Source organism: Engystomops pustulosus, chromosome 7 (assembly GCF_040894005.1).
Source record: "Engystomops pustulosus chromosome 7, aEngPut4.maternal, whole genome shotgun sequence".
Lineage (NCBI taxonomy): Eukaryota > Metazoa > Chordata > Amphibia > Anura > Leptodactylidae > Engystomops > Engystomops pustulosus.
The window spans coordinates 124,589,216-124,616,184 of NC_092417.1; the positions used below are offsets into that span (position 1 = coordinate 124,589,216).

The window sequence follows — 26,969 nt, forward strand, 5'->3', positions numbered from 1 at the left end:
TTTTCAACCGTATGAACTATGTAACATTAGGAATTGAGGCATGCCAGGAGCAGGATGGCACAAGAAGGCCAAGTAGCAAAGTTAATTTGATAACGGGCATGCACTCAAAAACACATCTCATTCAATATGAACATTGAGATACCAAGTTTACATAGCTTCCTTAAGTTTTAACATGTAAAAAATTCTTATCTTGCAGACAGGTGCAGTGGGAAAATAAGTACTTGATACTGATGATTTTGAAAGTTTTCCACCAGAATAGAGAGGTCTGTATTTTTTTTTTCCTTTTTTTTTCAATTCCAGAAAATCATATTTTATTGCCATCACTGCCACATTACATTAGCTCCATTGATGATGTCTCACTACACTCCTCATCTTGAAAGTCTCACTTCTGTATACTCAGGCCACACATGCATTGCAAAGTTTGACCAGAGTATTCAGTGTGTTAGTTTTTCACATGCATTTTTAATCAGTTTTTACTGTATTTGTTATCCATGTTGCAAAAAAGACTGATAATTGTGGACTACCTTTCCTTTTTTTACTTATATTTTATGGTAAACCTTTGCCTAACAATATGAAGGAAGTGACATATATAGAAGCACCTTGATCCTATCCTATTATGTATTATCCTATCTCAATAACATCACTGGGGGACCATACTTTAAGAAACTGGTTCGTCAGTTCATCCTATGAGGCTATTGTGCATCTTAGAGGCTGTTGTGCAGTGAGTACAAATCCAGGGTGGAGGGAGAGCACCAAGAGATTAATGTATTAGCTTCACACAGATTATGTAAAAACAAGATAGACCTCCTACTGGCCTCCATGCGGCAAGCGATAATAGTTCTGCTTCCAAAGCCTGGAAAGGATCATAAATATCCAGACTTATACCGGCTGATATGTCTGCTCCCGGGGGACGTTAAAATCATGGCCAAGTTCTGGCCAACAGTCTATCGGGAGTAACTACCTAATAAATTCATTTAGAACAGTCAGATATTATGCCTGACAGATCCACTGCTCTGAGCATTTGGCGACTATATTTAAATAGCCAGTCAGATAAGGTGGTGAGGGAGGATCAAGCTGTCCTCTCAATCGATGCTGCCAAAGCTTTATACAGTGTTTTATACAGTGGGAATTTTGTGGACAGTCCTGGACAAGATTGGATTCGGGCCAACATTCATAAATTTGATTCAATTGCTATATTCAAGACCAAGGGCACATATTAAAGTGAATGGATGTCTATTTGATGCATTTGTACTGGAAAGAGGGACACAGCATAGGTGCCCCATATCCCCATATCTGTTTCCAATACCAATAGAGCCATTAGCTTCTGCGAGAAGGGCCTCCACAGAGATTTTAGGATTCCCAGGGAATGGGAGAGAAGAACGAGTGTCTTTATACGCAGATGATTTGCTAATATACATACTAATAGATCCCTTCCGAATGTTATGTCTATCATAAGAGTTTGGCAGCCACTCAGGATTTGCAATTAACTGGGACAAATCAGTCCTAATGCCACTGGTACCTAGTCATAATATTTGTATTCCAGCAAGGGTACCACTGCAGGTGGTTAGCAATTTCAAATACTTAGGAGTGAAAGTAACTTCTAACCCAAGAGACTATATAAAAAAAAAACAATATGGAGTCGCTGTTAGCAAGATATGCTACTAAGTTGAAAATATGGTGTATATTGCCACTTTCTCCAGTTGGTAGGGGTAACCTGATCAAAATGGTACTGATGCTTCAGCTGCTGTATATATTATACAACTCGCCAGTATGGTTGCCACAGAAATACTTCCACAGAATTAAAGAGCTATTAATTGATTGGAAAAATGGCAGGCTAGAATCAGCTTAGATACATTAGAAAGGAGTAAGGATGATGGTGGTCTGGCAATACCAAACCCATGGTTTTATTACCTGGCAGCACAGACTCAGCACTTTAAAGGATGGTGGATGATATAGAAGGGGGGTCAACGAGCTCTGCAAGCAGTCTAGTAAGTTCATCGACAAAGCACACAATACCAGTACACGCCCTAGAGGCGGAATTTGGAGGCGGGGATGTGGGCAGTAAACCTACACCGTCCCTCATGACTAAGGTTTGGTGAAAGGTTAAGAATATTATGGGAATCTTCAGACACTCCCCACAGACACTCCTTTATAGTGAAACCCAGTCCTACCAGAAATATTTTGTCTAGAAGGATTCACTCCATGGGATATGAAAGGGGTAAAACATCTTTGTTCGGAGTGCGTGAATTCATAGGACCTATGAATATCATAATAATGCAATTCAGAGATCTTTGTATCAAGCCAGAAAGGCCATAGCGGCTCATTGGACGGGTTGACAGTAGGAGATTAGGGACCAACTAGGGTTGAGTTAGAATGTATGTCATGCAATTGCAATGTACCAATATTGTAACGTAATAGATGTTGTAATGAACAAATGTAGCAATGTAAAAGCATACTGCCTGTGGCAGGCTTCTCTATTATCTTTTCTGTGGTTTGTACTGTTGGAAAAAGGAGGAGAAAAAAAATTGATAAAAATTATCTGAGAATTAACCATATCCCAAAATAGCTTAATATTGTCACATTCCTAGAAAACATGATTTAGTGATGCAGCTTAAGAGCCACATCACCAGCAGGTATTAGGGATAACTGGATTAATTTTAGGAAGTAAGACGGTTGTATGATTCCATGTATTTTATATTATTTTTCTGTATATAAAGCTGATAGGGAGCCTTTAGGCACTTAATCCCAAATAATTTTCCAAATTGGTTCAGGAATGGGTAGCCTTATCAATTCCTCCCATCTCATCGTATATAAGTGTTTTTCAGTGTCTGGGTTTATAGTCTAGAAAGGAAGCTGTAGAAGTCTGAAATAAGCCCCTTAGAAGTCTTGCATCTAAAATTTATATGCTCAAAGTCAAAGTGTAGGAATTAATGTGAGGAACCTAATACTGAGATGCAGTACTGTAATATAAGTATGAGCTGTGGGAGCAAAACTCAGGCTAACAGCAGGTCATCTTACATAAGGAGAAGTCTGGTTGTGGGATGGGCTAAATGTTTAATTTGAAAGACATTCATCAAAACAAAAGATGATGAATAGAGATGAGCGAACACTAAAATGCTCGGGTACTCGTTATTCGAGACGAACTTTTCCCGATGCTCGAGTGCTCGTCTCGAATAACGAACCCCATTGAAGTCAATGGGAGACTCGAGCATTTTTCAAGGGGACCAAGGCTCTGCACAGGGAAGCTTGGCCAAACACCTGGGAACCTCAGAAAAGGATGGAAACACCACGGAAATGGACAGGAAACAGCAGGGGCAGCATGCATGGATGCCTCTGAGGCTGCCTAATCGCACCATTATGCCAAAATTATGGGCAACAGCATGGCCATGACATAGTGACAGAATGAAGCTAGATAGCATCTAAAACATCCAATAATTGACCCTGACACTATAGGGGACGGCATGCAGAGGCAGCGGCAGCAGCGGAAGGCTAGAGAGTGGCATGGCGACATACCCTAAATGGACTCAGGCTTCAAACCAATGGGTGGCAGAGAGGAACCAAAGGAGGTGAGCAAGAAGCGCTCAAATAATATCGGTACATGATAAAAGTTTGCCAGTATATTTTGTGGATTACACAGCAGGGTGGCGACAAAGTTAACATGGAAGCCATGAAAACAACCCAAAATTCTGCCTGACACAGCTCGTTTGATAAGGGGACCATGTATGGAGGCAGTGAACTAGTAGTAGATTAAAGGTGCTGCAGTTAAAACTATGTTAGTTGGATCTTGGCATGGAGCTGGCGCTCCGCTGCCAGGCGAGCTTTCGCCAATCCAAGCCCCTGTCTATAGGCTACTCCCCAAACAGCACTTCTAAGAACCTTTTGTATAAGATCAAGTGTAGTAGCGTTCTTATAAGTTTAGGATATGGCGGGTGAGGGGAATGTAAACAGATGCGCAAGAAGCGCTGAAATAATATCCCTAAATGGTAAAAGTTTGCAAGTATATTTTGTGGATTACACAGCAGGGTGGCGACAAAGTTAACAACTTTGATGTGGAATGCCCTGTAATAGCTCTTGGGCGGTGTGCCTTTTATCGCCTAGGCTCAGCAGTTTCAGCACCGCCTGCTGTCGCTTAGCGACGGCACTGCTGCTGTGCCTAGAGCTACCGACTGATGGCGCCATGCCCACGGATGGTAATTCGGAGGAGGAGGAGGTGGAGGAGGGGTGGGAGGAGGTATAGTAGGCCTTTGAGACCTGGACCGAGGTAGGCCCCGCAATTCTCTGCGTCGGCAGTATATGACCAGCCCCAGGGTCAGACTCGGTCCCAGCCTGCACCAAGTTAAGTGTAGTAGCGTTCTTATAAGTTTGGGATATGGCGGGTGAGGGGAATGTAAACAGATGCGCAAGAAGCGCATGATGCGCATGGAGCTGGCGTTCCGCTGCCAGGCGAGCTTTCGCCAATCCAAGCCCCTGTCTCTAGGCTACTCCCCAAACAGCACTTCTAAGAACCTTTTGTATAAGATCAAGTGTAGTAGCGTTCTTATAAGTTTAGGATATGCCGGGTGAGGGGAATGTAAACAGATGCGCAAGAAGCGCTGAAATAATATCCCTAAATGGTAAAAGTTTGCCAGTATATTTTGTGGATAACACAGCAGGGTGGCGACAAAGTTAACAACTTTGATGTGGAATCCATGAAAACAACCCAAATTTCTGCCTGACACACCTCGTTTGATAAAGGGACGATGTATGGAGGCAGCTATATGGACGACTTTTGGAGGTAGCAATGGAGACAACGTGTGGAGGCTGCTATGGAGACAATTTAATTTGGATAGTGCCTGTATGTGGCAGTCCCAAACATTTTTCAAACCAGAGGAGCAGGTAGGTGGCCCTCCAGTAAAATGGGATAGATTGAGTGCCTTTATGTGACAGTCCCAAAAAAGTTTCAAACCAGAGGAGCAGGTAAGTGGCCCTCCAGTAAAATGGAATAGATTGAGTGCCTGTATGTGGCAGTCCCAAAAATGTTTCAAACCAGAGGAGCAGGTAGGTGGCCCTCCAGTAAAATGGAATAGATTGAGTGCCTGTATGTGGCAGTCCCAAAAATTCTTCAAACCAGAGGAGCAGGTAGGTGGCCCTCCAGTAAAATGGAATAGATTGAGTGCCTGTATGTGGCAGTCCCAAAAATTGTTCAAACCAGAGGAGCAGGTAGGTGGCCCTGCAGTAAAATGGAATAGATTGAGTGCCTGTATGTGGCAGTCCCAAAAATTTTTTAAAACAGAGGACCGGGTAGGTGGCCCTCCAGAAAAATGGAATAGATTGAGTGCCTGTATGTGGCACTCACAAAAATTGTTTCAAACAGAGGACCGGGTAGGTGGCCCTCCAGAAAAATTAAATGCATGAAGTACTATAGCAAGAGCCAGTGGGCCCTGTCAAAAAATAGCCATTTTCCTCTGCTTTACTGTACAAAGAGGAGGAGAAGGAGGAAAATGAGGAGGAGGAGGAGGAGTGGATCAATTATTCAGGTTGAGCTTCCTTCACCTGGTGGAGATTGGAAATTCTGAGAAATCCAGCCTTTATTCATTTTAATAAGCGTCAGCCTGTCAGCGCTGTCAGTCGACAGGCGTGTACGCTTATCGGTGATGATGCCACCAGCTGCACTGAAAACCCGCTCGGACAAGACGCTAGCGGCAGGGCAGGCAAGAACCTCCAAGGCGTACAGCGCCAGTTCGTGCCACATGTCCAGCTTTGAAACCCAGTAGTTGTAGGGAGCTGTGTGATCATTTAGGACGATGGTATGGTCAGCTACGTACTCCCTCACCATCTTTCTGTAAAGATCAGCCCTACTCTGCCGAGACTGGGGACAGGTGACAGTGTCTTGCTGGGGTGACATAAAGCTGGCAAAAGCCTTGTAAAGCGTACCCTTGCCAGTGCTGGACAAGCTGCCTGCTCGCCTACTCTCCCTCGCTACTTGTCCCGCAGAACTACGCACTCTGCCGCTAGCGCTGTCAGAAGGGAAATACTGTTTCAGCTTGTGCACCAGGGCCTGCTGGTATTCATGCATTCTCACACTCCTTTCCTCTCCAGGGATGAGAGTGGGAAGATTTTGCTTGTACCGTGGGTCCAGGAGAGTGAACACCCAGTAATCGGTGCTGGAATAAATTCTTTGAACGCGAGGGTCACGGGATAGGCAGCCTAGCATGAAATCTGCCATATGCGCCAGAGTACCAACGCGTAAGAATTCACTCCCCTCACTGGCCTGACTGTCCATTTCCTCCTCCTCCAACTCCTCCAACTCCTCTTCTTCTGCCCATACACGCTGAACAGTGAAGGACTCAACAATGGTCCCCTCTTGTGTCTCGCCAACATTCTCCTCCTCTTCCTCCTCATCCTCCTCCACCTCCACCTCCTCCGATATGCGCTGAGAAACAGACCTCAGGGTGCTTTGGCTATCAACAAGGGAATATTCTTCCCCCGTCTCTTGTGACGAGCGCAAAGCTTCCGACTTCATGCTGACCAGAGAGTTTTTCAACAGGCCAAGCAGCGGGATGGTGAGGCTGATGATGGCGGCATCGCCACTGACCATCTGTGTTGACTCCTCAAAGTTACTCAGCACCTGACAGATATCAGACATCCACGTCCACTCCTCATTGTAGACTTGAGGAAGCTGACTGACCTGACTACCAGTTCTGGTGGAAGTTGACATCTGGCAGTCTACAATCGCTCTGCGCTGCTGGTAAACTCTGGATAACATGGTCAGTGTTGAATTCCACCTCGTGGGCACGTCGCACAACAGTCGGTGAGCGGGCAGTTGGAGGCGGCGCTGCGCTGCCCTGAGAGTGGCAGCATCTGGGCTGGACTTCCTGAAATGCGCACAGATGCGGCGCACCTTCGTGAGCAAATCAGACAGATTGGGGTATGTCTTGAGGAAACGCTGCACTATCAGATTTAACACATGGGCCAGGCATGGCACATGTGTCAGTCTGCCGAGTTGCAGAGCCGCCACCAGGTTACGGCCGTTGTCACACACAACCATTCCCGGCTTGAGGTTCAGCGGTGCCAGCCACAGATCAGTCTGCGCCGTGATGCCCTGTAATAGCTCTTGGGCGGTGTGCCTTTTGTCGCCTAGGCTCAGCAGTTTGAGCACCGCCTGCTGTCGCTTAGCGACGGCACTGCTGCTGTGCCTAGAGCTACCGACTGATGGCGCCGTGCCCACGGATGGTAGTTCGGAGGAGGAGGTGGAGGAGGGGTGGGAGGAGGAGGAGGCATAGTAGGCCTGAAACACCTGGACCGAGGTAGGCCCCGCAATCCTCGGCGTCGGCAGTATATGAGCAGCCCCAGGGTCAGACTCGGTCCCAGCCTCCACCAAGTTAACCCAATGTGCCGTCAGCGATATATAGTGGCCCTGCCCGGCAGCACTCGTCCACGTGTCCGTGGTCAGGTGGACCTTGTCAGAAACGGCGTTGGTCAGGGCACGGATGATGTTGTCTGACACGTGCTGGTGCAGGGCTGGGACGGCACATCGGGAAAAGTAGTGGCGGCTGGGGACCGAATACCGAGGGGCGGCCGCCGCCATGAGGTTGCGAAAGGCCTCGGTCTCTACTAGCCTATAGGGCAGCATCTCCAGGCTAAGCAATCTGGAGATGTGCACATTAAGGGCTTGGGCGTGCGGGTGGGTTGCACTATATTTGCGTTTCCGCTCCAGCGTCTGGGGTATGGAGAGCTGAACGCTGGTGGATGCTGTGGAGGATCGTGGAGGCGACGATGGGGTTTTTGTGCCAGGGTCCTGGGCAGGGGGCTGACTAGCAGCTGACACAGGGGAAGGAGCAGTGGTGTGCACGGCCGGAGGTGAACGGGCTTGTTGCCACTGAGTGGGGTGCTTAGCATTCATATGCCTGCGCATACTGGTGGTAGTTAAGCTAGTAGTGGTGGAACCCCTGCTGAGCCTGGTTTGGCAAATGTTGCACACCACAGTCCGTCGGTCATCTGGTGTTTCCTTAAAGAACCTCCACACTTCTGAAGATCTAGCCCTCGCCGCAAGAGCCCTCACCACGGGAGCTTCACTAGTTGACAGTGGCGCTGATGCACCAGCTCTGGCCCTGCCTCTCCGTCTGGCCCCACCACTGCCTCTTCCAACCTGTTCAGGTCGAGGACTCTCCTCCGTCTCAGAAGCACTGTGTTCACCCGGCCTCTCAACCCAGCTTGGGTCTGTCACCTCATCATCCTCCGATCCCTCAGTCTGCTCCCCCCTCGGACTTCCTGCCCTGACAACAACTTCCCCACTGTCTGACAACCGTGTCTCCTCATCGTCGGACACCTCTTTACACACTTCCACTACGTCAAGAAGGTCATCATCACTCACAGACTGTGACTGGTGGAAAACCTGGGCATCGGAAAATTGCTCAGCAGCAACCGGACAAGTGGTTTGTGACTGTGGGAAGGGTCCAGAAAACAGTTCCTCAGAGTATGCCGGTTCAAATGCCAAATTTTCCTGGGAGGGGGCAGACTGGGGGGGAGGAGGCTGAGGTGCAGGAGCTGGAGGAGTGGGGATTTCGGTGACATGGGTGGACTGCGTGGAAGACTGACTGGTGGTGGACAAATTGCTCGAAGCATTGTCAGCAATCCACGACATCACCTGTTCGCACTGTTCTGGCCTCAACAGTGCTCTACCACGAGTCCCAGTAACTTCAGACATGAACCTAGGGAGTGTAGCTCTGCGGCGTTCCCCTGCTCCCTCATCAGCAGGTGGTGTCTCACCCCGCCCAGGACCACGGCCTCTGACCCCTGCAGTAGTTGGACGCCCACGTCCCCGCCCTCGTCCTCTACCCCTAGCCCTCGGGTTAAACATTTTTAAAATGAGAGTTATAACTTTTTTTTTTTTTTTACTTCTTTTTGTTTTTTTTTGTGTTTTTTTGTGTTTTTTGTTTTTTTTTGAGTTTTTAAAACCAAACAATCCTATCCTATTGCTATGGCTATTTTCTAGCCAAGTATCAAAGGAAGCACACTACTATGCCAGATGAGATGACACTGAGTTATTGCCTAATAGAAATCCAACCCCTACTGAATTTTGCCACTTCGGCCTTTGCTATGGATATGTGCGCCACTAAGCGCAGAACACAGCGGTCGCAAGTCTCACTACAAATTGCTCAGAATTGGCAAGTACATGCACTGCAGAAACTACAGCCACCAGCAGATCAACCAGAAATCAAATATATAGAACGCTACTGTAGGCTTCAAGAAGCTGTTTGTATTCTCCTATGGCTATTTTCTAGCCAAGTATCAAAGGAAGCACACTACTATGCCAGATGAGATGACACCGAGTTATTGCCTAATAGAAATCCAACCCCTACTGAATTTTGCCACTTCGGCCTTTGCTATGGATATGTGCGCCACTAAGCGCAGAACACAGCGGTCGCAAGTCTCACTACAAATTGCTCAGAATTGGCAAGTACATGCACTGCAGAAACTACAGCCACCAGCAGATCAACCAGAAATCAAATATATAGAACGCTACTGTAGGCTTCAAGAAGCTGTTTGTATTCTCCTATGGCTATTTTCTAGCCAAGTATCAAAGGAAGCACACTACTATGCCAGATGAGATGACACCGAGTTATTGCCTAATAGAAATCCAACCCCTACTGAATTTTGCCACTTCGGCCTTTGCTATGGATATGTGCGCCACTAAGCGCAGAACACAGCGGTCGCAAGTCTCACTACAAATTGCTCAGAATTGGCAAGTACATGCACTGCAGAAACTACAGCCACCAGCAGATCAACCAGAAATCAAATATATAGAACGCTACTGTAGGCTTCAAGAAGCTGTTTGTATTCTCCTATGGCTATTTTCTAGCCAAGTATCAAAGGAAGCACACTACTATGCCAGATGAGATGACACTGAGTTATTGCCTAATAGAAATCCAACCCCTACTGAATTTTGCCACTTCGGCCTTTGCTATGGATATGTGCGCCACTAAGCGCAGAACACAGCGGTCGCAAGTCTCACTACAAATTGCTCAGAATTGGCAAGTACATGCACTGCAGAAACTACAGCCACCAGCAGATCAACCAGAAATCAAATATATAGAACGCTACTGTAGGCTTCAAGAAGCTGTTTGTATTCTCCTATGGCTATTTTCTAGCCAAGTATCAAAGGAAGCACACTACTATGCCAGATGAGATGACACCGAGTTATTGCCTAATAGAAATCCAACCCCTACTGAATTTTGCCACTTCGGCCTTTGCTATGGATATGTGCGCCACTAAGCGCAGAACACAGCGGTCGCAAGTCTCACTACAAATTGCTCAGAATTGGCAAGTACATGCACTGCAGAAACTACAGCCACCAGCAGATCAACCAGAAATCAAATATATAGAACGCTACTGTAGGCTTCAAGAAGCTGTTTGTATTCTCCTATGGCTATTTTCTAGCCAAGTATCAAAGGAAGCACACTACTATGCCAGATGAGATGACACTGAGTTATTGCCTAATAGAAATCCAACCCCTACTGAATTTTGCCACTTCGGCCTTTGCTATGGATATGTGCGCCACTAAGCGCAGAACACAGCGGTCGCAAGTCTCACTACAAATTGCTCAGAATTGGCAAGTACATGCACTGCAGAAACTACAGCCACCAGCAGATCAACCAGAAATCAAATATATAGAACGCTACTGTAGGCTTCAAGAAGCTGTTTGTATTCTCCTATGGCTATTTTCTAGCCAAGTATCAAAGGAAGCACACTACTATGCCAGATGAGATGACACCGAGTTATTGCCTAATAGAAATCCAACCCCTACTGAATTTTGCCACTTCGGCCTTTGCTATGGATATGTGCGCCACTAAGCGCAGAACACAGCGGTCGCAAGTCTCACTACAAATTGCTCAGAATTGGCAAGTACATGCACTGCAGAAACTACAGCCACCAGCAGATCAACCAGAAATCAAATATATAGAACGCTACTGTAGGCTTCAAGAAGCTGTTTGTATTCTCCTATGGCTATTTTCTAGCCAAGTATCAAAGGAAGCACACTACTATGCCAGATGAGATGACACTGAGTTATTGCCTAATAGAAATCCAACCCCTACTGAATTTTGCCACTTCGGCCTTTGCTATGGATATGTGCGCCACTAAGCGCAGAACACAGCGGTCGCAAGTCTCACTACAAATTGCTCAGAATTGGCAAGTACATGCACTGCAGAAACTACAGCCACCAGCAGATCAACCAGAAATCAAATATATAGAACGCTACTGTAGGCTTCAAGAAGCTGTTTGTATTCTCCTATGGCTATTTTCTAGCCAAGTATCAAAGGAAGCACACTACTATGCCAGATGAGATGACACCGAGTTATTGCCTAATAGAAATCCAACCCCTACTGAATTTTGCCACTTCGGCCTTTGCTATGGATATGTGCGCCACTAAGCGCAGAACACAGCGGTCGCAAGTCTCACTACAAATTGCTCAGAATTGGCAAGTACATGCACTGCAGAAACTACAGCCACCAGCAGATCAACCAGAAATCAAATATATAGAACGCTACTGTAGGCTTCAAGAAGCTGTTTGTATTCTCCTATGGCTATTTTCTAGCCAAGTATCAAAGGAAGCACACTACTATGCCAGATGAGATGACACCGAGTTATTGCCTAATAGAAATCCAACCCCTACTGAATTTTGCCACTTCGGCCTTTGCTATGGATATGTGCGCCACTAAGCGCAGAACACAGCGGTCGCAAGTCTCACTACAAATTGCTCAGAATTGGCAAGTACATGCACTGCAGAAACTACAGCCACCAGCAGATCAACCAGAAATCAAATATATAGAACGCTACTGTAGGCTTCAAGAAGCTGTTTGTATTCTCCTATGGCTATTTTCTAGCCAAGTATCAAAGGAAGCACACTACTATGCCAGATGAGATGACACCGAGTTATTGCCTAATAGAAATCCAACCCCTACTGAATTTTGCCACTTCGGCCTTTGCTATGGATATGTGCGCCACTAAGCGCAGAACACAGCGGTCGCAAGTCTCACTACAAATTGCTCAGAATTGGCAAGTACATGCACTGCAGAAACTACAGCCACCAGCAGATCAACCAGAAATCAAATATATAGAACGCTACTGTAGGCTTCAAGAAGCTGTTTGTATTCTCCTATGGCTATTTTCTAGCCAAGTATCAAAGGAAGCACACTACTATGCCAGATGAGATGACACTGAGTTATTGCCTAATAGAAATCCAACCCCTACTGAATTTTGCCACTTCGGCCTTTGCTATGGATATGTGCGCCACTAAGCGCAGAACACAGCGGTCGCAAGTCTCACTACAAATTGCTCAGAATTGGCAAGTACATGCACTGCAGAAACTACAGCCACCAGCAGATCAACCAGAAATCAAATATATAGAACGCTACTGTAGGCTTCAAGAAGCTGTTTGTATTCTCCTATGGCTATTTTCTAGCCAAGTATCAAAGGAAGCACACTACTATGCCAGATGAGATGACACTGAGTTATTGCCTAATAGAAATCCAACCCCTACTGAATTTTGCCACTTCGGTCTTTGCTATGGATATGTGTGCCACTAAGAGCTAAACACAACGGTAGCAAGTCCCCCTGCTAATTCCTCACAAAATGGTAAAAGATGCAAATTAAAATAAAAAAAGTAGAACGTTATTGTAGCCCTAAGAAGGGCTGTTGGGTTCTTTGAGAATCACTCCTGCCTAACAGTAAGCTAATAGAACACCCTAACGCTTTCCCTGACCAGCAGCAGCTCTCTCCCTAGCGGCATCCAGAGACAGAATGATCCGAGCAGCGCGGCCAGCGGCTAGTCTATCCCAGGGTCACCTGATCTGGCCAGCCAACCACTGCTATCGACGTGTAAGGGTACCACGTCATGCTGGGTGGAGTGCAGAGTCTCCTGGCTTTTGATTGGCTCTGTTTCTGGCCGCCAAAAAGCAAAACGGCGGGAGCTGCCATTTTCTCGAGCGGGCGAAGTATTCGTCCGAGTAACGAGCAGTTTCGAGTACCCTAATGCTCGACCGAGCATCAAGCTCGGACGAGCATGTTCGCTCATCTCTAATGATGAACTACTTTGTGGTAGAAGGAGTGCTTATGAAGGGCAATTTATGTGATGTTAAAATGAAAACCATTTGACACCTCAGTCATGTATCCCTAGTAAAAGCCATAGACACTAATGGGTTGGGTGAACTAAATGTCACAGTTTCCCAGGGTGGTTCAATAGATACCCATGTTAGAAATGAAGATACAATTTTTGTTATTTTTCAATATAGTTCCTTTTTTTAGAAAGATACACTTCTCACAACGTTCCTGCCATTTTTTTTAACCCCTCCAAAAAACAGGATTTGTGGAGCTCTGCAAAATATGCCTCTGTCTCAGTGATGACTTCCTCGTTTGAGCTAAATTTTCTTCCCGCAAGCCATTTCTTTAAGTTAGGAAACAAGAAAAAGTTGCATGGAGTCAGATCAGGTGAATACGGGGGGCAGCAATTCATGCAGTTTTTCAGCGACAACTCCGGATGAATGTGCTAGAGCGTTATCATGGTGAAACAGCACCTTCTTTTTCGGCAAATGCAATCGTGTCTCCTTCAATTTTTTGTCAAAACGGTCCAATAACTCACTGTAGTATTGTCCAGTGATCATTCTTCCTTTTCTAAAAAATCCATGAGGAAGACGCTGTTTGTATCCCAAAAAATCGTCGCCATGATCTTTCTGGCCGATGGGACCGCCTTTGCCTTCTTTGGAGCAGATTCACTCGGAGAAATCCATTATTTTGATTGTTGCTTAGTTTTCTGGTGTGTAATAATGATTCCAGGTTTCATCAACGGTGACAACTTGACGCAAAAACTCCTTCAGATCTTGCTTATATTACTCGAAACACTGCTTCGAAGTTAACAGCAGCATCCACTTGTTGTCCACCATGAGTAATCGCGACACCCATCGAGCCGACAATTTTTTCATTGCCAACTTATCATATAAAATATTAATTGCCGTTTTGGTCGACACACCTAAGGCCTCTTCTTCTTTGCACACTTTCGTTCGTCGATCAACAAGTATCATGAACTTTTGAATGGTTTTTTCGGTAACGACGTCTGTCGGGTGTCCTGGTCGCTCCTCATCATAAACAGAAGATCGCCCACGTTTAAATTCATTGAACCAATATCTAACTGTGGTCAGAGATGGCAAAGTGTCCCCATAAACAGCATCCAACTTGGCTTTTATCTCCTCACGTTTTTCCCCATCCATAAACGAAAAGCGAATTACCAAACGATACTGCTCTTTTTCCATCTTAGCGAAAATCACGAAACACGTCTTACTCAAATGGCTGCCAAATCCAAACTAACCAAACAACGACTCTGCAATTTGTTTTGCCGTCGTTTGATAGATGGCAGCACATGATGATAACACCAACTTCCCTCAAGAAAACCCTCTGTCATCAAACAGGGTACTTATTGAACTGCCCTTGTATAAGGAAGCTGCATAGAGACCAACAAGAACTATGGAAACAGAAAAGGGAAGACTGTCTCTTACTCTAAGGCTAAGCTGTTCCCTGCCTGCAGTTTACAGTCAGTTTACCCGGACTAGCTCCGGACTTGACACCTTCTCTTCCTCTGAACACAAAGACCTTTCCAGATAGTAGGGATAAGGACTAAAGAATACTAGGTTCTTGCTTACTAAATTTGCCCCCCCCCTCCCAATGAAACAATTGCTACAAGAAAAAGCTTGGCAAACAAGCATTCCCATCATGCACACAAGCAGACTGAATGCAGAGACTGAATGCAGGTAGAAGGGCAATAGAGAGGATAACAATGGGTAACAACCAGAGGAGGTCCAAAAAACACTTATCAAAAAACAAAAACAAAGGGAAACAGACGGGAAAATGGTGAGTGAATACAGGAGAAAAGAAACAAGAAACAAGTACAGGCAGTCCCCGGGTTACATGCAAGATAGGGTCTGTAGATTTGTTCTTAAGTTGAATTTGTATGTAAGTCAGAACTGTATACTTTAACATTGTAACCACAGCCAAATTTTTTTTTTTGGTCTCTGTGACAATTGGATTTTAAAAATGTTGGATTCTCATTAGAACCAGGATTAACAATAAAGCTTCATTGTAGACACCAGTGATAACCTAGAAAATACTAAAGGACAAAACCAGCATTAACCCGTAGGCGCACCAGGACGTTATAGTACGTCCCCGGGGCTAGATGCTTAGCGCACTGGGACGTTCTATAACGTCCTGCTTCTGGCACCGGCTCGCGAACGGAGCCGGCACCAGAAGCAGCGGCTGTCAGCTGTCTAGTACAGCTGACAGCCTGCGCTAACACCCGCGATCGGAGCCGGCTCCGATCGCGGGTGTTAACCCCTTACACGCCGCGGTCAAGCATGACCGCGGCGTGTAAGGGTGTCTGCGCCGTGAATCGGATCCCCCGTGCCGCTTACCGGGGGATCCGATCCACTTCTGGGCAGCTCCGAGGACTGGCATGTGCCTCGGAGCTGCCCGGTTGCCATGGCAGCCAGACCCCTTCCGGGTCTGACTGTAAACTGTCTGAGCATGCGCAAGCTTGCTCAGACAGTTTACACTGCTCTACAATAAAATAGTATTGTAGAGCAGTGTATTGAACTTAAACCGGTGATCAGAGCATCACTGGTTTAAGTTCAAGTATGTATAAGTAAAAAAAAGTAAAAAACACTAAAGTTATCACATTACAATAAATAAAAAATAAATACATTAAAATATAAGCCCCTAAAATGTCACTTTCCTATAAAAACACTTAATAAAGTATAAAAAACACAAAAACACAAAAAAAACCCGCATATTTGGTATTGCCGCGTCCGTAACAATCTGTATAATAAAACCGAATCGTTACTGGACCCGCACGGTAAACGCCGTAGAAAAAAAAACGCAAAAACGTTCCGAAAAAAGATAATTTTTAATTAATACCCTATAAAAAAATGCTCTAAAAAGTGATTTAAAAAATGTTATGCACTCCAAAATAAGCCCACTAAAAAGAACAACTCTTCTCGCAAAAAATAAGCCCCTAACTAGATTTGTCAGCCGAAAAATAAAAAAGTTATGCATATGAAAAGATGGTGATGCTAAAATGAACAAGATTTTCTCCAAATTGGTTTTTATTCAGTACAATTGAATAAAATACACAAAACCCCCACATATTTGGTATCCCTGCGTCCGTAACAATCTGAATAATAAAACAGAATCATTATTAGATTCGCCAAGTGAACCCCGTTAAAAAAACCCCAAAAAAAGCTCCAAAAAAAAGACAATTTTCAATTAATACCCTATAAAAAATGCTCTAAAAATTAATTTAAAAAATGTTATGCAATCTAAAATAAGACCACTAAAAAGAACCATCCTTCTCGCAAAAAATAAGCCCTTAAACAGATTTGTGAGGCGAAAAATAAAAAAGTTATGCATATGAAAGTCGGTGATGCTAAAATTAACAACATTTTTGCCAAATTACTTTTTATTCAGTAAAAATGGGAAAAAATAAAAAATCTATATAAATGAGGTCTTTTCGTAATCGTGGCGACCCATAGAATAAAAATAATATACTATTTTTATGGTATGGTAAACGGCCAAAAAAAAACAAACAAAAATCTTCCTAAAAAGTGATGATTTTCATTTCCTCCACCAACAAAGAGTTAATAAAATCTCACCAATTAGCCTATAGATTCCCCGAAATTACGTACCAGAAAAGTGCATCTCATGTGGCAAAAGAAATAAGCCCCTATAGGTCCACATTAAAAAAAGAAAAAAATTATAGCCTGTACAATGTGACATAGCAAATCTGATCTGCATGGCGCCTCCTTCCCTTCTATGCCCGGCCGTGCGCCCATACAGCAGGTTACCACCACATATGGGGTATCAGTGTACTCGGGAGAGATTGGGTAACAAACTTTGTGGAGCCTTTTTTAATTTAATCCATTGTAAATGTTTAATTTTCCACCCAAAATGAGTGTATTGTGAAAAAATATTACAATTTGCAGACTGCACCTCCATTTTGTTTTAACCCCTATAAAACACCTAAAGGGTTAACAAACTTCTTAAAAGTGGTTGTTCATACATTGAGTGGTGTAGTTTCCACAATGGGGTAATTTATGAGTCTCGCTATTATTTAGGCCTCTCGGTATCAATTAGAAGTTGAGCAGGTCCATCTAAGTACGGGTTTTGGTGATTTTACAAAAAATGTGAAAAATGATACCTAAATTCTGAGCCTCATAACATTCTAGTAAAATATGTGGAATCTTAAAAAACCATGCCAGCATAAAGCAGACATTTGGGAAATGTAAGTTATGAATTTATTTGGGTGCTATGACTATCTGCATCAAAAGTAGAGAATTTAGAATGTTGAAAATAAAGAATTTTTCCAAATTTTTGCCAAATTTTGGGTTTTTTCATAACTAAACGCAAAAGATTTCATCCAAATTTTTAAACTAATTTGAAGTACAATGTGTCAGGAGAAAACAATCTCAAAATCCCCTGGATATCTTATAGCGTTCCAAAGCTATAACCACTTATAGTGACACAGGTCAGATTTGAAAAATGGGACCGCGTCCTTAAGGCCAAAAGAGGCTGCGTCCCGTAGGGGTTAAATGGAGCCTGACTACTCCTGATAAATTAACACAGCTGAGACTAAAGAGCACCAGCAGGTAATGCAGAAACAGCAACAAAAAACAGGCTACATAGCACAATGGTAGAGAAGTGACTAGAAAGGCCACAGGACCTGGTTCAAATCCTGACACAAAGGCACTAAGGTGTCTGCATCAAATTATACTCCCATTTTTTCCTTTCACTCTATGTCTTAAAATGCAAATCTTCCATAGTGTTGGATAAAGGTGCAGCTACTGTGAGATATTTCCTTTCATTTTTAATGTCAGATTGGTGCGAGCTCATGCGCTGATGGAGTCTCTGGCATGTTACCCCAACATAAAGGCCTGTGGTTGGACACATAATAAGGTAGACTACATTAGAAAACCGGCAGGAAAACGTACCCTTGATCTTATGTACCTGCTGTGATTGAGATACAGGTACATGGTCACTTGTGGGAATGTGCTGGCATGTGTTACACCTGTTTCGCAGGCTGTGTGAGGTACCTTTGTGATGGGGTCTTAGAGCACTCTGGACAACAAGTTGTTTCAGGTTTGGTGGTTGCCAAAAGGACAGGAGAGGGGGGACTGGGAATATTTATTTTTTTTTTTTAAATCAGGTAACTTTTATTTAAGCATATAAACTTCACATTCTTAGCATACAGAGATCATAAACGCTTTGTGTAATGTACAGTTAGTTTCAAACATTATACAATACAAAACATTCCCCCCCCCCCTCCCCAACTCCCTCTCCCCTCCCCCTTAGGTCTGGCTGTTTCACTATTCCAAAAGATTGCCTCTCGTTCCAGTGTCTACAGAGTCATCAATCTCCATTCTCCCTCATACTTCTGACCAACCTTCGGGACGGACCCTCCGCCACCTACGTACCAAATCCTCAGCCCCTATACCTGGACACTCAAGCCATTTCTTCCACTGCTTCTCAAATTTCTTGAGTGCATTTCTCTTTAGGTATACCCCCAACTCCATCTTAATGGTATTATTGAGTGCTCTTTTAATTTCTGACATTCTCGGCGGGTCTGTATCTAACCAATGCCGCGCAATGGTCTTTCGTGCCTGGTACAACAATTTTGCCACTGCCAATTGTTCCGCCCTAGTGGCATCTATTCCACCTACATATCCTAACACACAGATTTTGGGATCCTGCTGAATCTGGACTCCGAACACCTCCTGTATTAATTGCCGAACCTTACTCCATAACCCTGTTAACCTCGGGCAAGTCCAGAACATATGTAGTATATCAGCCCCCTCAGCCCGACATCTTGGGCAACCCGTATCTTCCCTCAATCGCATCTTATGTAATACCACCGGAGTCCTGTATGCCCTATGTAATAAAAATAATTGGGAACGCCTTTGTGCTACGTTCATGGACAATTTGCTCGTGAACTCCAGAATCTCCTCCCATTCATCATCCGGTAGTTCTCCTACCTCAAGGTCCCACTTCCTACGCGTTGTGGTCATTTGGTCACCCAACAGTTTGTCTAGAATTGTGCCATACAGCAACGAGATAAGGCTCCTCATATTCTGTGCTTGCACTACTCCATTCATAACTCCCAATGATGAGAAACTGACCTGCTCAGATTCAAATTGCGTCTGCAAACTGTGGCGCAGCTGTAAGTACTGATAGAACATAGTCCTGGGTATCTGGAATTCCTCTACCAACTGGTCAAATGATTTAAGATTAGATTCATCATATACCTGTTGTAAATACCGTACCCCCCTCTGTTTCCAACTTTGACTAATTTCCAGCATATACACCTCCCCCAAATGAGGATTATTCCATAATGGGGTGTACTTAGTCCAGAATCCCATCCCCGTTATCTGCTTGTATACCTTCCATATCTTCTGCATTAACGTCAGTGTTGGATATCGATTGCCCCTATTTCCCAGCTTCCCCGCTTCTAGGGCAGCCACTGGTTCCAACGTATCCCCAAAATGCCTTACTACCACTGGGCACCAAGACTCTTCCCCCGGTCTCTCCCATCCTCCGAAATGCTGACATTGAGCAGCTATATAGTACACCCATGCGTCTGGAACCGCTAGTCCCCCTTTACATTTGGGCAGTTGTAGTTTTTCTAATTTTATCCTTGGCACCCCTTGCTTCCATAATAAGTCCCTAAACAGGCCATGGATCTTCCTAAACCAAAACTTCGGTATCCACACTGGAGCATTATGTAAAATATATAAAAATTGTGGCATTAATGTCATCTTAATTAAGTTTGCCCGCCCTAAAGCCGAGATGGGTAGCTTATTCCACACCTGGATCCTGGAACGCGCCTCTCTTAGTATAGGCAATAGGTTCAACTCGACATAATCAGAAATTGTCCTAGTGACTCGGATACCCAAGTATCTAAATTCTTCCACAACAGGGATTACCCCCTCTTGTAACTGTGCCGGGTAATTTCTGGACAGAGGTAGCAATGCGGATTTTAGCCAATTAATCCTTATGCCAGAGAATCCCCCAAAGTGCTCCAATACCTCCATTACTACTGGCACCGTAATCTGGGCCTCAGACAAAAATAGCAGGACATCGTCCGCATACAACGCAACCCTTTCTTCCCCCCCCCTGTATGTGAACCCTTTTATATCTGGATGTTGACGTATCATGCAAGCCAGAGGCTCCATGGCTAGGGCAAATAGAAGAGGAGACAAGGGACACCCCTGTCTCGTGCCTCTCTGTAGATGGAATTGTTCTGACACCCCTCCGTTTGCCCTCACATTCGCCACTGGTGACTTGTATAGTATACGGACCCACCGTATGAAATTAGGTCCAAATCCCAGCTTCTCTAATACAGCCCACAGGTACGTCCATTCTATACTATCAAAAGCCTTGGCGGCGTCTAGAGACACCACCACAGCTTCAGCCCTATTCACCTCTGCAGCCTGTAGATTTAGGAATAGTCGTCGCAGATTCAATGCCGTCGATTTGGAGGGCATAAAACCGGACTGATCCCGGTGTACTACTGTCCCTACCACCATCCCCAACCGATTCGCTAATACTTTAGCCAACAACTTAATATCTGCCGTCAAGAGAGATATTGGCCTGTATGACTCTGGTAACTTGGCATCCTTCCCCTCTTTCAAAAGCACTACTATCAGTGCCTCATAACAAGAAGCCGGTAGACTACCTTGTTCCAGACTTTCCTTCAAAGTTTCTAACCATTGTGGTAGTAATATTTCCCCAAATTCTTTAAACACTTCTATTGGGAGGCCGTCCATCCCTGGCGCCTTCTCATTGGCCATGCCTGTCATTGCTTGTTCCAGTTCCTCCAAAGATATTGGGGCCTCCAGCACTTCCCTAGCTTCTCCACTCAATCTAGGCATATGTACTCCTTCTAAATAAGAGTTCAGTTGTGACCTCGAATAGTTGGCTCTAGAGGAGTATAGTTGTCTATAAAAAGTGCTCAATACCTCCAATATGCCCCTAGTATCCGTGACCTCCCTCCCTTCAACATCCTGCAACCCATATATGTATGAATTTGTTCGCCTGGCATTCGCCATCCTCGCTAGAAGTTTCCCAGTTTGTTCTCCCTCGGCATAGAACTGCTCTTTCAGAAACATAAACTTGTTTTCCGCCTGTTCCAGCATGTGTTCCGTTAGTTGTTTCTGTGCCGCTATCCACCTCGCCTCAGAGTCCCTTGTATTAAACTGAATATGCTGCTGTTCTGCTTCCCTCACCTCACTCTGTATATCCCATCCAATTTGTCGGGATCTGGTTTTCACCTTCTTAATTTCCCTAGCGAGAGCCCCCTGCAGGAACATTTTCATGGCGTCCCATAATACCACTCTAGGCACTGATCCTTCGTTAAACTCTAAGTACTCTTTCAAGCGTTCCTTGATCGTCATCCCATCTATCAGCCGTAGCCAGAAGGCATTCATGCGCCACCCACCCTTTACACGTATTCTACCCCTCCCACAATTTATAGTTAGCAATAAAGGAGAATGGTCTGATAGTGCTCGTGGCAAATAAGTGATATCTACCACAGCTGGTATTACCCTTTCTGTACCCAATATCATATCTATTCGGGACAGAGAGCCATATGTAGAGGAGACACAAGAATACTGACGCACCCCTTCGTTGCGTTCCCGCCACAGATCATGAAGCCCTAGCTCTATACACCACTTCCCCAAAGAAGTTAAATTGTTCAATCCTCCACCTCCTCCACTATTAAACCTATCTTCCTCTTCACATAATACCTTATTGAAGTCCCCCATTATTAACCAGGGCACATCTGGCAATTGCTCCAGGTTTTTTAGTAGCTCACGCATTGGTACACAAGAATATGGTGGTGGTATATATAATACCACCAGAACACATTCCCAACTGTATATTCGGCAGTGTACCACCACATATCTCCCCTCTGGATCTGAGCTAGAGGAATAACACACAAACGGAACTGATTTGGCAATTAACAGGCTTACACCCCTAGAATATGTAGTATGAAAGGCATGAAAACTATACCCCACCCATGCCCTTTGGGTTAAAGAAACAGTGTCCTTAGTCAAGTGCGTTTCCTGTAACCCAATCACAGTTGCACCACTACTCCTTATATACTCAAATATGGCGCGTCTTTTCTTTGTATTACCCATGCCCCGAATGTTCCAGGACATCCCTTTAAAGGTTTCCGCCATCATGACACCTTACACCTCTACTCCTCCCAGTCTTCCTTCCAGTTCTTAAAAGAAAGCAATCTCTATTTATCATTTTCAGCCAGACCAGCCTCCCCCCCCATCCCACCCCCCACCACCCCCTCCCCCTTAACTCAAACAGTTTTTCCCTCCTAGGAGGAACAGGGCAAACAATTAGCATCCTAGCACATACCCACGTAGTATTCACCGAGTAAGAGTGAATTCCATAACTTTGTACATATCTCCTCCATGTCACCTTGGTGACCATCCACGCACTTCCTTTTCCTCCATCACCTCCGCTACCGTATGCTACGACCACCCCCACCCAACCGCAATCGGTATTATATTACCACTATGACAGTAAAATTATTGATCAGTTTAACATACACGTAACCCAATACATATAAAATATCCAGTTATCTTAAACCAATGAAAAGAAACAATCAACAGGAGAAAAGAAAACTTATCCAAGACCCTTCAGACAGCTTGCACTGTACCCTTCACCGTCCAAACAGCATCAAGCGTTCAGTCCCCTCCTGGGTCCTCAGCTTGTCTCCGCAACCTGTTTTCATGAGCATCCAGCCATTGCAGTGCTGCTCTTGGGGTATCAAAGAAATGAGTGGTGCCAAGGGCCACCACCCGCAGCCTAGCCGGATATAACATGGAATACGAGATTTCCAAGGCTCTCAGTCGTCGTTTAATATCCAAGAACTGCATCCGTTTCTTTTGGACCTCAGACGAGAAATCCTGGAAGAAAGCAATCTTTACCCCATTTACAGTGATGTCGTTTCGGTCGCGGGCCATACGTAAGATCCGATCCCGGTCCTTATAATGCAGTAACTTGATGAGTACAGGCCGTGGCGGCCTTCCTGGTTGTACCGGTCTCGTGGGTACACGATGGGCCCGTTCTACTGCAAATAGTGGAGTTAGGTTCTCTCTTCCAAAGGTCTCTCCCAGCCACTTCTCAAAATAATCGTCTGAGTTCTGGCCCTCCACCTTCTCCGGCATTCCAACAATGCGCACATTATTGCGGCGCAGTCTATTTTCTAGGTCATCAGCTTTCGCCTGAAGAGCTAGCATGGTCTGTGACTGGTCTCTAACCTCCTGCCTTAAAGGGGGTAACATCTCTTCCACCTCATGCATTCTGTTTTCCATTACAGTTGTTCTTTCTGCCACTTTGTGAATATCATGGCGCATCAACAGAATATCTTCTTTCAGGCTGTCCACACGGCCTGTCAACTTGAGCAATGTAGATGCATTATGCTGCACTGCTTTAAGAATGTCAGCCAATGTGGGTTCAGTCTCAGGATCAGACTCTGGGGTTTCAACGTTCCCTTCCATAGCCTTTACATTTTCTGTCATTATATCCTCCTCCTCCTCCTCTGACAGGGAATCCTGTAAAGCTGCATATCTAGAGCCCTGAGCCTTACTTGAAGTTCCTGGCTGGGACTTGCTGTTACTGCCCTTGGGTCTTTCTGCTCCTGTGTCTGCCCGAGCAAAGCCACTCAGTCTGGCAGCAGTCTCTGCCCGCAGAGGCCGCGCCACGCTGTGTCCCGCTGTGTGCCGGGCGCCATCTTGGGAGCTGCGCTCCCCTTGCTTCTCCCCCGGCTTGCTCCGTTTATTGCCGGGCATCTTGTACAGCGGGGACTACCTCACCGTGCTACCACAGCCCCTCGAGGTTTCCCCGCGATCGTAGCGCCAGACAGGTGAGGGTGCAGGATTTTTACAGGAGTCGGGTAGCGGAGCTCTGATGCGGCGCGTCTTACTCCATTGCCCGCTAGGCCACGCCCCCGGGAATATTTATTTTAGTTTTGTATCTTTATGCAGAATCAGTTGGAGTCTCTCGGCAATGTGATGTAAGAACTCTGGCCTCCGGTTGGGTCTCCTTATATGTGAGTAAATGGTCTCTGTTGATGACTGCTGCTTTACTTATTTGGCTGTCAGTCTCTTTTGGTTGGTAGCCCAATTGGAAAAATTCAGACCTAACGCCAGGAGGTGCAATGCATGTGACCCTGTGATGCTGAAAGCACACTGAAGAAGCGGGCTGACCATCTCTGGCTGGGAGCAATGTGCTACATTGTTGCAGCACATCACTCCAAGTAGAGACAGACAGCACACTGTTTCCTACTAGGGACTGGGAGGCATCCGCTCTGCAACTAGCTGTACTGTCCCTGCATAGTACAGTGTCCGGGAGCGTCAGCAGTCAGTGCAATTGCCATGTGGTTGGGGCCCACCCCGCGAGCAGGTTGGTGGGGGCCCCAAGGCTCACAACCCGGGAGCCCGTATATAATCCGGCTCTGCATACACTGTAGGTACAGATCCTCTCCAAATAGTTGTGGGTGAGCACAAATTGTATTCTGTGACCAATTCTGTCAGTACGTTATGTTTATCTATGTGTGCCCGACAATCTGCTATTCTTATATCTTATCTTATATCTTTGTGGGGAATGTTAGTGTACAGAGATTCCACATCCATGGTGGCCACAATTAGGAAGTGGGACTACAGCCTTGAGTTTATTTAAAAGGTCAATAGCGTCCTGGATGTACTGTAGCTAGGAGTACTTCTCACCAGGAGCAACCATGGATGTGGAATCTCTGTACACTAACATTCCCCAAAAAGATAGAATAGCAGCATATCGGGCACACATGGATAAACATTACATACCGACAGCACTGGTCACAGAATACAATTTGTGCTCACCCACAACTATTTGGAGAGGATCTGTACCTACAGTGTATGGGAACATCATTGGGTTTAAGGTGTGCATCACAGTATGCCAATCTTTTATGGCTGAATTGAACTGAAGTCCTATTTATCTACCCTCAACTATTTCTCATTTGGAGAGGATGTGTACCTACAGTGTATGCGAACATCAATGGGTTCAAGGTGTGCACCATAGTATGCCAATCTGTTTATGGTTGAACTAGAAGGTGCTTACTTATCTACACCTACAACACAAAACCCATGATCTATATCTGTCAAATTGATGATGACATTCTGATCATCTGGACTGCAGGTGAGGAGGCCCTGCTTCAATTCCATGAGGTTTACAACAATTTTCACCCCACCATCAATCTGAAACTAAAATATTCAGATAAGGAGATACACTTACTGTATAACACAGCCATCTAACCACATACCATAAACCAACAGACAGAACAGACTACCTGAGAAAGAACAGCTTTTACCCCAAACATAACAGACAATCTATCATATACAGCCAGGCTATACGCTACCACCGCATCTACTCAGACAAGACAGGCCTGAAAAAACACCTCCTGGCGCTTAGGTCTGAATTTCTCCAGTTGGGCTACCGACCAAAAGTGACTGACAACCATTAACAGAGACCATTTACTCACATATAAAGTGACACAGGAGACCAGAGTACCTCTAGTAGTCACTTACAGCCCACAACTGGAGTTCCTATGTCATATTGCTAAGGAACTCCAACCAATTCTGAATAAAAATACAAGACTAAAAGAAATATTCCCAGTCTCTCTCCTTCCAGCAACCACCAAACTTGAAACAGCTTGTTGCCAAGCTCGAGAAGGGCTAATTCCGTCAGACGAGACTACAGATGGATCCTGCAAAGTTGTCTGCAGTACTTCAGTGGCCGCGTAAAGGGACTTCGAGCTATCCAGAGATTCCTGGGTTCCGCCAATTACTACTGGCAGTTTATTCCAATCCTAAGCTCTGGCCTCCACGTCAGAGCAGATAAGTCTGAGTAAAGAGAGATGTCCTGGAAAGGCTCAAGGTAGAGTTCCCTGTTTCCTAGCTGCAAACATCAGTCTGTCTTTGACCAAGACATCCCGCTGTATTTCTAGGGTGTGGCTGCCTGTGCCCAATCGATGTCAAGGTTTGCATTGTTCATCCCGGGAGAATTCATTTGATAAGTCTCTCTAGATAGGAGGTTAACTATTTCTGGGATGCTCTTGAATTTAACATTATTCCGGCCTGAGCGATCTTCTAAATCAGCCAGCTTGGATTGAATCTGTTTGACTTCTTCTTCTTCCTTATAGTGAGCGGCGGCCATGCTGCGGTACGTGTGAGTCCTAGGGACTCCATGTCATGTTCTATTAGGGCCCTCAAGGCCACATCATGTGCAGAGGGGGCTTCTGAGGATGGGGATGTAGGAGTTAAGCAGGATCTCCTGCTTGGTTGGAGATGTGCTGCAACCTCACTGACCTCATGTGTGGATGCACGACGCTATCTTGGCTTGGATCCAGAGTAAAGTAAAAATCCATGAGTTTATGGGGTTTTGAGACTTTCCCCTTTTCATTGGTGTTCCTGCCTTTAGAAGCAGGGTACATACTTGTTTTAGCAGGTTTGTGCAGTGTAAAGTCGCTGTGTATTTATCTCAGTCCCAGAGCTAACACCACATGCAATAAGGGGTGTGGCTTGACTGCCTGCCTGCATGGATATGCAGGCAGACAGTCAAGCCACACCCCTTATCGCACCATTTTTGTGTGAAACAAACTAAGAGGAGGGAAAATTTTCAGTGGCAGTGCTTAGAGAAGGAGGTTAGACCAGTCAGAAGGGGAAACCAGTCTAAAAGTTATACTGTATTGTATATTTTTGTTTCAAATTTATCAGCCGAATGGGATTAATCTTAGACAGGATTTAAAGGGAACCAGCCACCCAAAAGTAATACTTAAAAAAAAATATGATTAAAAAGCATTGCTTTTATGATTCCTTTCTATGGCTGCAATGTTAAACCAT

The 26,969-nt window shown here is 45.1% G+C and overlaps 1 protein-coding gene across 5 annotated transcripts in view; it reads left to right on the forward strand.

Annotated features, from left to right (window-relative positions):
- The window catches only part of SMPD3 (sphingomyelin phosphodiesterase 3), a 392,437-nt gene that overhangs the window by 49,502 nt on the left and 315,966 nt on the right, over positions 1-26,969 (forward strand). Inside the window, exon 1 of one of the 5 annotated variants that reach the window (XM_072117747.1) lies at positions 191-263. The exons of the other annotated variants lie outside the window; for them this stretch is intronic. The gene's annotated coding sequence lies outside the window, so the exon portion shown is untranslated. Of the gene's footprint in view, positions 1-190; positions 264-26,969 lie in introns of those variants that run through there. 5 annotated transcript variants of the gene reach the window in all.